This window comes from Peromyscus leucopus, chromosome 15 (genome assembly GCF_004664715.2).
Source record: "Peromyscus leucopus breed LL Stock chromosome 15, UCI_PerLeu_2.1, whole genome shotgun sequence".
Lineage (NCBI taxonomy): Eukaryota > Metazoa > Chordata > Mammalia > Rodentia > Cricetidae > Peromyscus > Peromyscus leucopus.
The window spans coordinates 20033219-20045849 of record NC_051076.1 but is presented as its reverse complement, the minus strand read 5'-3'; the positions used below and the strand labels follow the sequence as shown (position 1 = coordinate 20045849).

Here is a 12631-nt window from a genome sequence, read left to right as displayed (position 1 = left end):
CTGTCCATCTCTCATCTGCCTTTGGGGAAGGCAAGAAGACCACTAGCCCTCAGTCAAAAGTACAACGTGACCAACATGACCCCTACAAGGTCATGGTTCTTATATGTGACCCAGAGACGATGACACACAGCCACAAAGACATATCCCAACACAATCTCTAGATGCCTATTATTCAAAGATGAAAAATCAATTTGGTGAGGACGTGGAAAAATTAGAAGCCTCATGTAATGCTGAGGAGCACGTAGAATGGCGTGGCTGCTGTAGAAAACAGCCTGGAAGTTACCAAAGAGCTACACACAGAATTACCTGGATACTCAGCTCTGCTGTTCCTAGGCACATGTAAAACACCGAACACGGGAAACCGAACAAACAACCACATGTCAGTGTTCACAGAAGCACAGTGATGGACAAAGAGCCAGAGGAAGGAGCCGTCTACCAACAGATGATTTAAAAAAATGCACTACACATATAGACAGACAGACAGACACACACACACACACACACATACACAGAGAATTCAATCACAAGGAGTAAGTTCTGACACACGCTACAATGTGGATGGCCCTTGAAGACATCACGCTACGTAAACAAAGACAAACACAGAACACCAAACACTGCATGATTCCACTTACACCGAGTTATCAAATATATGACGGGACAGAAGTTTTTTTTTTTTTTTTGTCGGGCAATGAAGAAGTTTTACCAACGTTGGTAATGGCTGCACAAGCTGGCAAACACAACTAATAGCAAAGAATTACAACTTAGAAATGTAAAAAAGGGAGGCTGTGGATGGGATCTGGTGGCCAGGCACAGGCCTGGCATGAGCCAGGCCCTGGGTTCAATCTCCAGCACCAAGCCAATGCAAAATAAACAGAAAAGGCCCCAGGAGGTAAAGGCTATACATTTTATGTTATATATTTTACCACATACATGCATGCCAAATCCCCACAAAATTAAACAGGAAACCCAAATGAACAAACGTGAAATCAAAACATAAGGAGGAGAATCACATTCAAGTTACAAGGATGGTGAGATCACTCAAAACCACAACGAGGGAGTCTAAGACAGGGTCATTACTTCCTTGGTATATGGAGGCGTCAGTGTACAGCACCTGCTTCGCCACAGGAGGCTTTGAGTTACAATCTCTGCACCTCTTTCAAAAAGGAAGGAAAAAGAACCATTCAGGGTAGGGGGCTGGACAGTGGTTCTGTGGTAAAGTATACTGTCTGCTCTTCCAGAGGACCCGGGTTCGATTCCCAGTATCCACATGCAGCTCACAACTGTCTGTAAGTCCAGTCCCAGGGATCTGATACTTCCACGGGTGCCAAGCATGTATGTGGAACAAATATATACATGCAGACAAAGCAACCATATACATAAAAGGCAAAAGATGGAATCCATACCTGGTACTATCGATGAAGCCAAGAACCTCAAGCTAGATAGATCATGGGCCCTAAGGGAAATGCCACTACTATTACCTTGCTAAATGAACATAACAAAATGAATAAAACAAAAATAAAAATAAAACAGCCCTAATGACACATTGCTATACACAGACAGACATCACTCAACCCACATCGGAGAAGCTGCTTCTCAAAGTAGATAACAACTCACACAGGACCCCACAACTGGTCAACTGAATGAGAGACTCTGGAGCACTCAGCTCTAATTGGAATGTATATATCATACCCTCTTCTCAAGGATCTGTGGAAGAGGGGGCAGAAAAATTTTAAGAGCCAGTAGTAGTGGGTGTCAAAGAAACAGTAGTTTCTAGACCCAAGAAGGCAGATACACATAGGAACTCACAGAGACTGTGACAGCATGCACAAGATCTGCAGGAGCTCCAGCTAGACAAAAACCCCAACCCAGAGGAGGAAAGGGAAGTGGGTATGACATTCCACCCATGACCGGGAAGGTATCTGCAACTGATAGCGACTGGGAGAGGGAAAATCAGCTTTCTTCAATGAAGCGATACTAGGTATATCACCCACATCGGAAGGAAGGCCCCGTGCTTGGGAGGAGTTGGCCAACACAAACTGGACTCCAGGAGTTTTTTAGTAGTTCGTTTGTTTTTCTAAGAGAAAAAGGACTTTAACTTGAGCCAGTAGGGAAGTTGGGGAGGACCTGAGAAGAGTTGGGGAAAGAGAAAAATGAAATCAAACCATATTGTACGAATATAATTTGTCTCAAACTCTCAAAGAATAAATAAATAATTGTCTTAGTCAGGGTTACTATTACTGTGATGAAACACCATGACCAAAAGCAAACTGGGGAGGAAAGGGTGATTTGGCTCACGTTTCCATATCATTGTTCATCTTTGGGGGAAGTCAGGACAGGAGCTCAAACAAGGCAGGAATCTGGAGGCAGGAGCTGATGCGGAAGCCATGGAGGGGTGCTGCTTACTGGCTTGTTCAGCCTGCTTTGTTACAGAACCCAGGACCACCAGGCCAGGGATGGCACCACCCACAGTGGGCTGGGCCCTCCCCCATCGATCACTACTTAAGAAAATGCCTTACAGCCGGATCTTATGGAGGCGTTTTTCTCAGCTGAGGCTCCCTCCTCTCTGATGACCATATCTTGTGTCAAGTTGACGTAAAACTAGCTAGCACAATCACATTATTTTTTAAAAACCTATTTTAAGTGCATGTGTATTGGCATAAATTTCATAAAAACCTCTTGTGATAGGTTCCCAAGATTACTACCATTTTAAGATTAGTGATCCTGAGATACACAGAGGTTGTGTCATTTGTCCAAGGTCACATGGCTTGGAAGTCCCAAACCCTGGATTTATACCCAGGAGGCTGGGACTCCAGAAGTGCCATACTCAACAATGAAGCTGGGGCTAGTGGAAAACAGGGGGAGAGGGCTAAGGGGAGAGATGTGGGAGCGATTGCAGGCTAAAGCGACAGGGGTTGATGAAGCCAATGCGGTCTCATTTCAAAGTCAAACACAAACTGTTGAAGGGACCCTGCCCAACACGACTGGCCTTTAAGGCTCGCCCAGAGCTCTGCTAGGGAAGCAATAAGGGGCAGAGTCCCGGGTCTGAGGCTCGAAGATCCGAGTTTAAATCTCGACTTGATTACTTCTTTTGCTTACTTCTTCATTCCCAAGCATCTATGAACTCTGCGAGGCACCCACCCGGCAACATGCCGTGGGTTGTCTTAGAGGTCTAAATCCCGGTTCCTCTGCTCTAACATGGAAACCACACACCTACCTCATGAGGTTGGTATGACAGTCACAGACACAAGGTGTGACTGCTCCTGACTCCTAGCTGGCACTTCATAATCGCTGACTGAAGACAGGCTCTTGCCTAATTCCTCAGAACAAGAATTCTTGATAATGATTAAGATACATAAATCTCGGGGCTTGCCTTGTCAATGGAGGCATTGTGAGCAGCAGGCTGCAGACAGGCAGACACAAACGGCTGCTTAGTTCCTTGTGCCCCACCCTGTTTCCTACCCTCAAGCCAGGCAGATGTGACACCAAGAAGTCAATTCTGTTCTATTCTTCCCAGAAGAGGAGGAGATAGAAAAGAGAATGAAGGAGGAGGAGAGAGAGGATTTAAAAAAAAGGGAAAATGGAAGCAGAATGTGAAGACAGAGGTTGAAAGTTATTCTTGCTATCTTCCCCAGTGTCTCTGGGAGTGGGGGGCGGGGCTCACAGGGTTCCCACCTTCCATTTTTCACTACTGTGTCCCAGAGTGTCCCAACCAAACATGACATGAATATTGCCAAACCCTAAACACCTTCCTTGGGGAAGAAAAAGGTGTGCCCTCCTGAAACAATGGACCTTTTATTTTACCACACAGCCCAAAAATGTAATTAAGGAATTTCATTTCTAGGCTCTTCACTAACCAAGGTCACAGAGATCTCAACCCCAAGCCTGAGAGTTTTATGTCGATGGTTGACAACTCACTAAGTTCATCTTGACTAGTAAACTGCAGGAAGTTGATGGACATACTCAGTATTGCCCACTAGCAATGAGTACTTATTAAGTCCTTTCATTGAGTTTGGAATATATAAGACTAGAAAAGGAGACGATCACACGCTATATCCCACATGGATTGAGAGCAGAGGCCGCTGCTTTACTTCATCCAAGAAAACAGAAATGAATTTTCTAAGTCCTGTGGTAGCAAGAAGAGGTCCACTACTCAGCAACATACGAGTGGCCAAGCCCCAGGAAAGAAAGGTCTGGTGTCCCACTTGTCTGACAGGGGGGACAGAGATGACACCATGTACTCCTAAGGTCCCTAGAGAACCAATTTTTTGGGCCAGATCAGTTCCAAACACTGCATTCCAACTTATTCACCTGAACATCTCTGAACTTGATGGTGTGAATTAAACGACATCCCAGAAAGTGCTGCTAGTGAGGAAGTTTTCTGTCAATAGAAGATGAATTGCACCAAGAGGAAAATTATGCCGAGCAAGTCCCAACATGCCTGTCTACCCACAACTTTGGTTCCCACAAGCACCTTCTCTTCCTGCCAAGCCATCTTCAGCCTTCCAGGCTGTCGGTGTTTGGCGAGTTCCTCCCAGCTCTAGGTGTTATGGGAGAGACAGTGTCGCGCTTCATTGCTGGAACCAAGGGACACGAGGAACTGATCCCATTTTGGAGCTAGGGAGTTTTTATATTAGTTGCCTTTCCCCAAATCAAAGAAGCATGCCTCTTTTCTATCATGATCCTGGCTCTGCAAGCTGTGGTTTGAAGATAGAAACAAGAATAATTCTACACAGTGATGACTAACACATTACAAGCAAGACTGAAAGCATCTTCAATGTTTCCCATGATCCTGCTTTTGCTACAATTGAGAGTCAGGCAGAGGTCACGTCTGGGATTGGCAATCCTCAGGACTGAAGACCCCTCAGTAACTGATATTCCCAGATCGTTCCTGCCTTTGCATGGCTGACTCTCTGGGGAGTTGGCAGCTCCTTGGCACAGAATCCTGCCATGCAGGGAAGAGAGACCTGGGCTCCTCTGGAACCCTCTCTCCTCACTTTAAAATAAAAGATTTAGACAGTCTCTGGCAGCGCCCTCCTGCCGAGGTTGTAGATGGTCCTGGGAAGATACCATGGGAGCTCTGTGTAACACCATCTTCAAAACCTCCCAAATTCAGCCGCCTCCTTGCAGAGTCTCTAGCCTTTCAAAGATTGCATTTCTAGACCCAAACCTATCGTTGCAGAGACAGCACCAAGTTCTCTACATTAAGCAGGAAGGTGAGCTTGCTCGGCCAGATGAGAGGAAAGACTCTCATCTACTGGACAGGAAGACCACTTCCTTGAAGCCTTCTTCACCCGTTCCCACTGCAGGGTGCACACAGAGATCTCAGCGTTACTCTGTACAATGTAAGCGTGACAAGGCCTCAACAAAGAAAAATGAGGTGTGAAGAGAAGAAGCCGTTCATTGGCAGAGGGTTGGTGGGTGGGACTTACAAGAAGACAGTAAGGGCAAAGCAATCTCAAGTGAAGATGTGCAGGCACACCGAAGTGTGGAAATAGGAGAGCAAAACACACCAGGGCGCCACAGGTTTCCAGTTCCCACTATTAGGCTTGGAGTATACCAACACAAAATTCTTACCTGCTCTCAAAAACCCTGGTGGGGCATCAAGTGTATCTATGCGACCACAGCGCCACCTAGTGGAGTGGTGGAATTTTCTTTTTTTAATGACCTAGTCAGGATCAACTTTACATTGAGAAGATTCCAGGCAATAAATCCAGGTGATAAGAGTGTGCTACCAATAAACACATTCAGCCTAAGTTCACAGGGTTTTATGTCTTATGGGCTACTTCTTCTAAAAACATGGGGACATAACTACAGTCTGAATTCAACATGATTTCCTCCTCACCCCCTTTGTAACGGCTCAGCTATCACTAAGACTTTCCGTGAAAAAAGTCCTGCAACACTAACATAGGCTTATTATACATGTGAGATACAAATACCTCAGATAGAGTCCTTAATTCCTTATGCTCATTTTCTGCTGCCACCCACAATTTCTCCCATGAAGCGCCTCAATAACAAACAGAAGAGTGTACATTTCTGCTAATAGGAGGACATGGGACCCAACCACTACCATCAATTTTCTGTGTCCTCTGGTACAAGTTCTGGGGAGCCAAGTTGGGCCGGGGCAACAGTGCATACTATGTCTGGCTTAGGTCTGAACTGGAATCTGGAACCACGGATTTGGCATTTAATCTCTGCCTTGTCTCGTTTCCACATGTAAAATGGGAGCGGTGCCGATGACGTCACAGGGCTGCTGTGGGGATTACGTGAGAACAGATATGCTGACAGCTGGGAGATGCTACATGATAATTCCTTTTCTGCTGCCCTCGGAGTAAATCTGGGAGAGAGGCAACAATTCTCAATTTCAGTCAGGCTATCATAGAAAGACTCCTCGCTTCTAAATGAGAGAGCGGAAAAGCCTTCTGAACTCCTGATTCTCAACCACCCACCCCTCACCCAGTTTCTACTTGAAAGTCAACCAATTAATGAGCGAAGGGTGAAGATGGAATTCTGCCAGCCATGGTACCGGGAGAGTTCATGACACATTTGTCTTTCATTCATATGTACTGTAATCCTGTGGGTTGAAGGACCGTAAACATTCTGCTTTTCCTTATACTTCAAAGGAAGCAATTTAATGGCCATGAGTTACAATCCTTCCATCACCGTGTAGCTAAGAAACACAACTGTTTCTGGTATGGTCTCTAGCCTGGCTCCTTCACCAAGAGAACTTCAAGGCAAGAATTTTAAACAAAATAACTTCTCCAGGCTCTCGGGCTTCCTCACGCAGGAGGAGACGCTGCCCTTAGGAGCCCTGAGAACTGGAGTTCACACTGAAGGTTACATAAGGCTGAAGCCTGGCTGAGCTGGAGTTGGAGCAACCCATAAAACATGGGGGCCACCCATAAGGTGCAGGGCAAGCAAACACCCGGGAGGTCCATGCAGTACAGACAGTACAGAGACGAAACAATGGGCAGTAACATTAATGAATAATATCACAGTGATGTAAAGGCTAGGCATTATGGGGTACAACTGCAACGCCCATACTCAGGAGGCTGAGACAAGAGAATTCAGAGTTTGAGGCTAGTCTGGGCCATATAGCAAAACTATCCCCCACCCCACCCCCAAAAATGGGGAGGAAGTGTTATACATATACAGACTGTTCCTAAATTTTTTTTTCATTTGTTAGTCCAACAGAAAAACCCGAAAATATTCTCATGCCCCAAGAACCAGGATATAAAGTACAGCTTTTCTTCACAGTACCCAAGCAGCCCTGGAGCTGAGAAGTAATTGGCATATGGTGGAGCGATTCCCTTTCCCTTATCCTGACCTGGACTTGATTTGCGAGCCTAATTTCTCAGCTCACTACCTGTCAAGTTTTAGACAACTTGCTTAAGCTCTGGTTTGCTCATCTATGTGGGGGAGCACTCTATCTCCACACGGGGCTGCCACGAAGCAGAGACGAGACATTGGGAGCACGGGGATGAATACGGCCTTGGGGAGTCCCAGTCCTCGGGCATGCTGAAAGCAACCAGTCACCAGGCCAGGCTGGCGGACATGAGGAGGCGGAGCCAAAATGATACTACAAGGAAACAAAAGACCCTCATGATCTGCTTACTACTCAGTCTTCTCAAACAGACTCTGGTGAAAACCGCACAGGAGAAAGGACGTGCCACCCCCAAGCTCTTCACGCCTCCAGCCAGTTGTCATTTGTTAGCACTGGATAAAGATGATACAGTGTGTGTGTGTGTGTGTGTGTGTGTGTGTGTGTGTGTGTGTGTTTTCTGTGTGTTCAGGCTGGGTACAGGCCCACTGTGTATCTGTTCCCATCAAGGGGCAGCGAGGGCCGCCTCTGTTTTCCCAGATGGAGATCTTGGCTGAATGGGAAGAGCCCTGCCTTTTCCCATAAATTTAGAAAATATGTGCAGAAACTGGACTGTTATCACAAGCCACGAAGCTGTGCGTAATTCTGATTACTCTCAAGGAGGTTTTAAAAGGAAACCGTGGATACCGTCCAGGGGCAGGAGTGCGTGCGGAGCACGTGGAAGGCCCAGGGTTCCACCCCCAGGACAGGAAAAACACAACAAGCCAGAAGGAAACGGGATTCAGCGGGCGCGTGAATGGAGCCACACTTAAAACCGTCAGCAGGTGTCGAACCCCGGCCTGTGGCAGGGCAGGACCTGTCTCGTGGCCCACGGGCACACAGCTGGCACAGACAGCGGAGGCGCCACGTCTCAGTGGCTCTGGCACAGGCCACAGGACTGCACTAGCTTTGCCGACATCACCAACACAAACACCACGCAGGGCAGAGCCACCGGTGACCGACAACGGGCAAGAGGAAGGAATGAGGAGCCTCTGAGACACAGAAGCGTAACACTGTGAAGTTCCCGAGCAGAGAGCGAGCAGCAACTGGGGGAGGTCAGGCAGGGGTCACAGACCAGATTCCTCCTGACCTCACTTCCCTTCCTGCTCTTTTCACAGTTACGCTCTGCTGAGAGGGGCGTCCTCTAGGTTCCAGCACTGAGGACAGATGTGACACCCCCCACATACTAAAGAGAATGTTAGGGCAGCTCCCAGCAGGGCAGGCCGGGCCTCCCCAACTGCCCTTACTCCTCTCTCCACCTCACAGGCTCGCTGAGCAGAAGGCAGCTGCCACTTCCCAAGACCACGTCTGTCCTGCTCGATACATAAACAGCAAGAGCTCACAGGGGCCAGGCTTGCTTCTGACTTGTGGAGAGTTTCTAGAAGTTCAAGGTGAGAAGAAAAGGTCAGGCCATGGTGGCAGGCCTGGAATCCCAGCTCCTTGGGAGATTAAAGAAGAGGAACATTGCTTAAGGCCTGGTTGGGCTATAGAATGACCTCAAGACCAGCCTGGGTAATATAGGGAGAACTTGCCTCAAAATTTACAACATGGTCCATGCTACAGCTCAATGGTAGTTTAGGCAGCATGGGTAGGGTCCCGAGTTTGGTCCCCAGCACCCATGGGTACCAAACAACAACAAATAAATGAAATGAAAACAAGCACACACTCTAAAAATTTCCCATGAGGCACAGTGTTTTCCCAGAAGTATCCAGGGCACCCAGGGCCAGTTCATGGTCAGCCATCTTCTTGAGTGGCCAGCTTTCCGATTCCACCTGAGTCGGGAATGAGGATTGAGAGCCGGACAGGGCAGCAGCGGTCTGGGCTGGAAGCCACTCTGGTCTGTCGCAAATGCACACGCACACCACAGAAGGTGGCTGAGCTTCAGCCATCTTGCCGTAGCCTAGAACCCAGGGGTGGTCACTGGAGCCAAAGCCAACACTCCCATGTCCTGCCAATGTACAATGGAGGGGTAGCGGGAGGCAGAGGGGGGAAAACGGGCCCCCAAATAACACACATGTGCATGCTCTGAGACAGCACGCTGTTTGCCCCAGGGAGGTGTTTAAGCAGCATGGCCAACCGTCACCTGCCTTGGGATGAAAAATGGCATGGTCCTGGACGGCATTTCTCCCAGACACACTACGGCACAGGTTCTAGAACCTAAAATAAACTAGTGCCGTGGGGAGGGGAGGCAGACCCCGGAGCCTGCCTCTACAACCCTCTGTGGAGTCAGCAGGACCTGAATGAGACACAGGACAGGAATATTAAACGAAACTAGCTAATTTTAATAGCCAGACTAGGGTGGGGAAATCGGGTAGCTGGCCAAAATCTCAACAAGATTCAAAATAGGGACAGTGAACACAGACAGAAGAGCAATAAAGATCCTCCCACCTCCAAAATAGTCCAAGATGACAGCATCTCAATAAGCCAGCTTATCCATCTAGCACTCTGGGTTTCACATAAAAGGACAAGAGTTAGGGAAGGGAAGGCAGGTAAACACTGACGAAGCACGAGGGGGAGAAATACCAGGTCATTTTCTAACCCCCAAGAATCAGATGAAAACAGATTGGCATCACAGTAGTTGGTGAATGACCTATACAGGGAGTTGATTTTATTTGAAAAGAAATGGAGCTAAGCCGGCCCCTGCCTGTCAGATGGGTAAATAATGCCACGGCAAGATCACCTTTGAGGATAACAGATCTCAAGAGGGGCCATCGAGGAGGAGTCCAGCTGTGTGGTACAAGTGTGGTCCCTTCATTTCTCTCTGCCTCTCCTTACCCGGTCTTAGGGCAGAAGAGGAAGGACTAATTCATCAGAAGTCACAAACCTCAATGACAAAGAAGCCTGAGCCACGCTTGGTAGCCCTTAAGCCCTTGAAGGATTTGTCCCTACCCATATGACCTCAGGACCGGAGCAGGGGAAACAGCTATCGCCACCCCAGCCACGGCTGGAGACTACGGTCCTTCCTGTACCCACACAGGAGTAAGACGCACAGGCCAGCCATGGAGAGCCAGGGTCACCGGAGCGGGGACCGGCTTAGCGTGTGTGGGTTTCTGGAAGGCGCTGCCTCTCCAGCCTGGTTCAGGTAATTTTCTCAGTGATTTCCTGAGCCTTGCAGAGAGTGCCCCATGAATGCCAACATTCGTGAATGCCAACACTGATTTAAAACATGTTCAAGGTGAATGCTAGAGTTCTAGCAATTCAGGGCTGGGGGAGCAGTGGCCTCTGCAGCTCCCCCTTTCTCAGGCAGTACCTCTCAGCCTCAGGCAGAAGCAGGCAAACAGCCCTGCTCACACAGCCTGCGCTGGTGGCTGGTTCTCTGGGTTTCACACGGAGTGAATGCCAAGCATTTGTTTGCGGATCAAACATCTCTCTTTTGCCCCGCCCCCTGAGAAAGTTATAAACCACGAGGTTAATTCTGTTTAGGGCTGTGGAGGGCAAATCCCCGAGACTCCACAGCACCTTCCCAGGTGCCACGTTCTGCACTAGACTCAGAATCTGGTCCAGTCCCCGAGTCACAGAGACTCGGGCTGCATGCAGTGTGACTTTGGACAGGTCATTACGTCTCCTGGTTTCCTACCTCGGGCGGAAAACAGAGTTGCTGGGAGATCTTGGCCCCATGCAGTCTACACAAGGTGGATGTTGACTGTAACTAATGTGGCAACACTCACAGACAATCCACAGGAGTGAATAACCTTGAGCTGTGCGAGCAGACCACGTTCAAAGGGCTTTCACACGGTGTCCTTGGTGATGAGCACAAAGCTCCAGGCGAAGTTATAAATACCCATGGGCTCCTATGGGGCAAACACTAGCATGTAAAGGCTTACGAGTTTGTCTCTGTTGCGTTTGATGCAGAACAGGCTGAAACTAGAGATCATAATTATTCTATAGTTAAAGTGCACTTTGCATTTCTGAGGGGAGTCTATGACCCCATTTTAATGCATTTTAAAATAAACTATGAGATTTCACTTTTCTTGAAGTCATGGAAATATTTATGAGTGCATGTTTTTAATTGACACCCTAGCTTTGCTGAAACATGTTTGTATGTGTCTATAAATACATATACAGATATATACACACATGGGGATAATAAAGCAACAAATAAAACTTGTTTTCATATAAAGTGGAAAGAATTTTAGATTTTAAGTTAGACTGCCCACTTCCAAACCTGAAGGTGGCATGTGTCTCAGGTCTCAGCCTCTCAGAGCAGGTCTTAATAACACTTTGTGCATAAAAAATCTTCCAAATCATACATGCTGTGAGTGTGCTACAAGGCTCTCTTGAAAACAGTAGTAAGCATATGGTGGGGGAGATTAAAATTTAAGGAAGAGCAGTGGAAATGATGTGTGTGGCAGTCCTGAGATGTTTCGGTCCTTTGTCTGGAATCCTGAGAATCAGAGCATGGAATCAACTTTCCCGTCCACTAAGGCAGCGAGCGATCTGCCGGCGTGAGGATAAGAATGGACTTTTAAAGCATGGCCTCTGTTCTTGCTCCCATCTCCCTTCCCCAGCTCACTAGTGCTGCACAGCAGAGGTGTCTCCATTCAGAGAGAGATCTCTCAGCTCTAGTGTGCTAAATGAGCAGAAGATGGCTTTTGTCCCTGGGCAAAAACATCTGCCAGAGCCAGCAGCCAGATCAACATGTCCCCAAGAGCTCGGTGCTGTGAGGCAGAGAGACTAAAATGAAGTCCACAAACTGTCTCTCCTCTCCATTTACTATTAAACTGATTTACTTAAAATAAGTGCTTGCAAGAGAAATCTGAGTGCATTTTTGGCAAGGAGTTGACCGAATTATCTTTGCCTATTCATAGAATAAATAAGAGTGATGGAGAAAGTCCAAATAGGGAAGAGAGAAGAGGCAAGGGGAAAACTCAGGTCTCTTCCTGAAATAGTTCTTGGATTTAAAGAAATGGAGTCACACTCAAGGTTTAGAAGGTTTAAAATAATCAGTCTGAGCCGTAGCTGTTAAGACAGCATCAGACAGTGACTATACCATGTCCTTGGTGGACATTTGTGTCATCTACACAGACATTGTGTGCTGAAGATTAAACACTGTAGGGTCAAGAGGCTTAGGGGACAGTGATGACCCCCCAAGAAGAGCTTGTTTGTCCTAGTTTATCTGCGAGTCCAAAATAAAGATTAGAGAATGTCTCTCATTGGAAGGGCAAGTACCATGCTGCTACGGTTTGGATGTGGCTTGTTCCCTAAAGGCTCATGCCCTGGTGTCATGGCATCTGAAGGGTGTGGGACCTTTAAGAGGCAGGCATGAGAGGTAAA

At 47.5% G+C, this 12631-nt stretch overlaps 1 protein-coding gene across 3 annotated transcripts in view; it reads right to left on the bottom strand.

Moving 5' to 3' along the window:
* The window catches only part of Smyd3 (SET and MYND domain containing 3), a 575124-nt gene that overhangs the window by 184597 nt on the left and 377896 nt on the right, over positions 1–12631 (bottom strand). Inside the window, exon 1 of one of the 3 annotated variants that reach the window (XM_037211193.1) lies at positions 10935–11406. The exons of the other annotated variants lie outside the window; for them this stretch is intronic. The gene's annotated coding sequence lies outside the window, so the exon portion shown is untranslated. Of the gene's footprint in view, positions 1–10934; positions 11407–12631 lie in introns of those variants that run through there. 3 annotated transcript variants of the gene reach the window in all.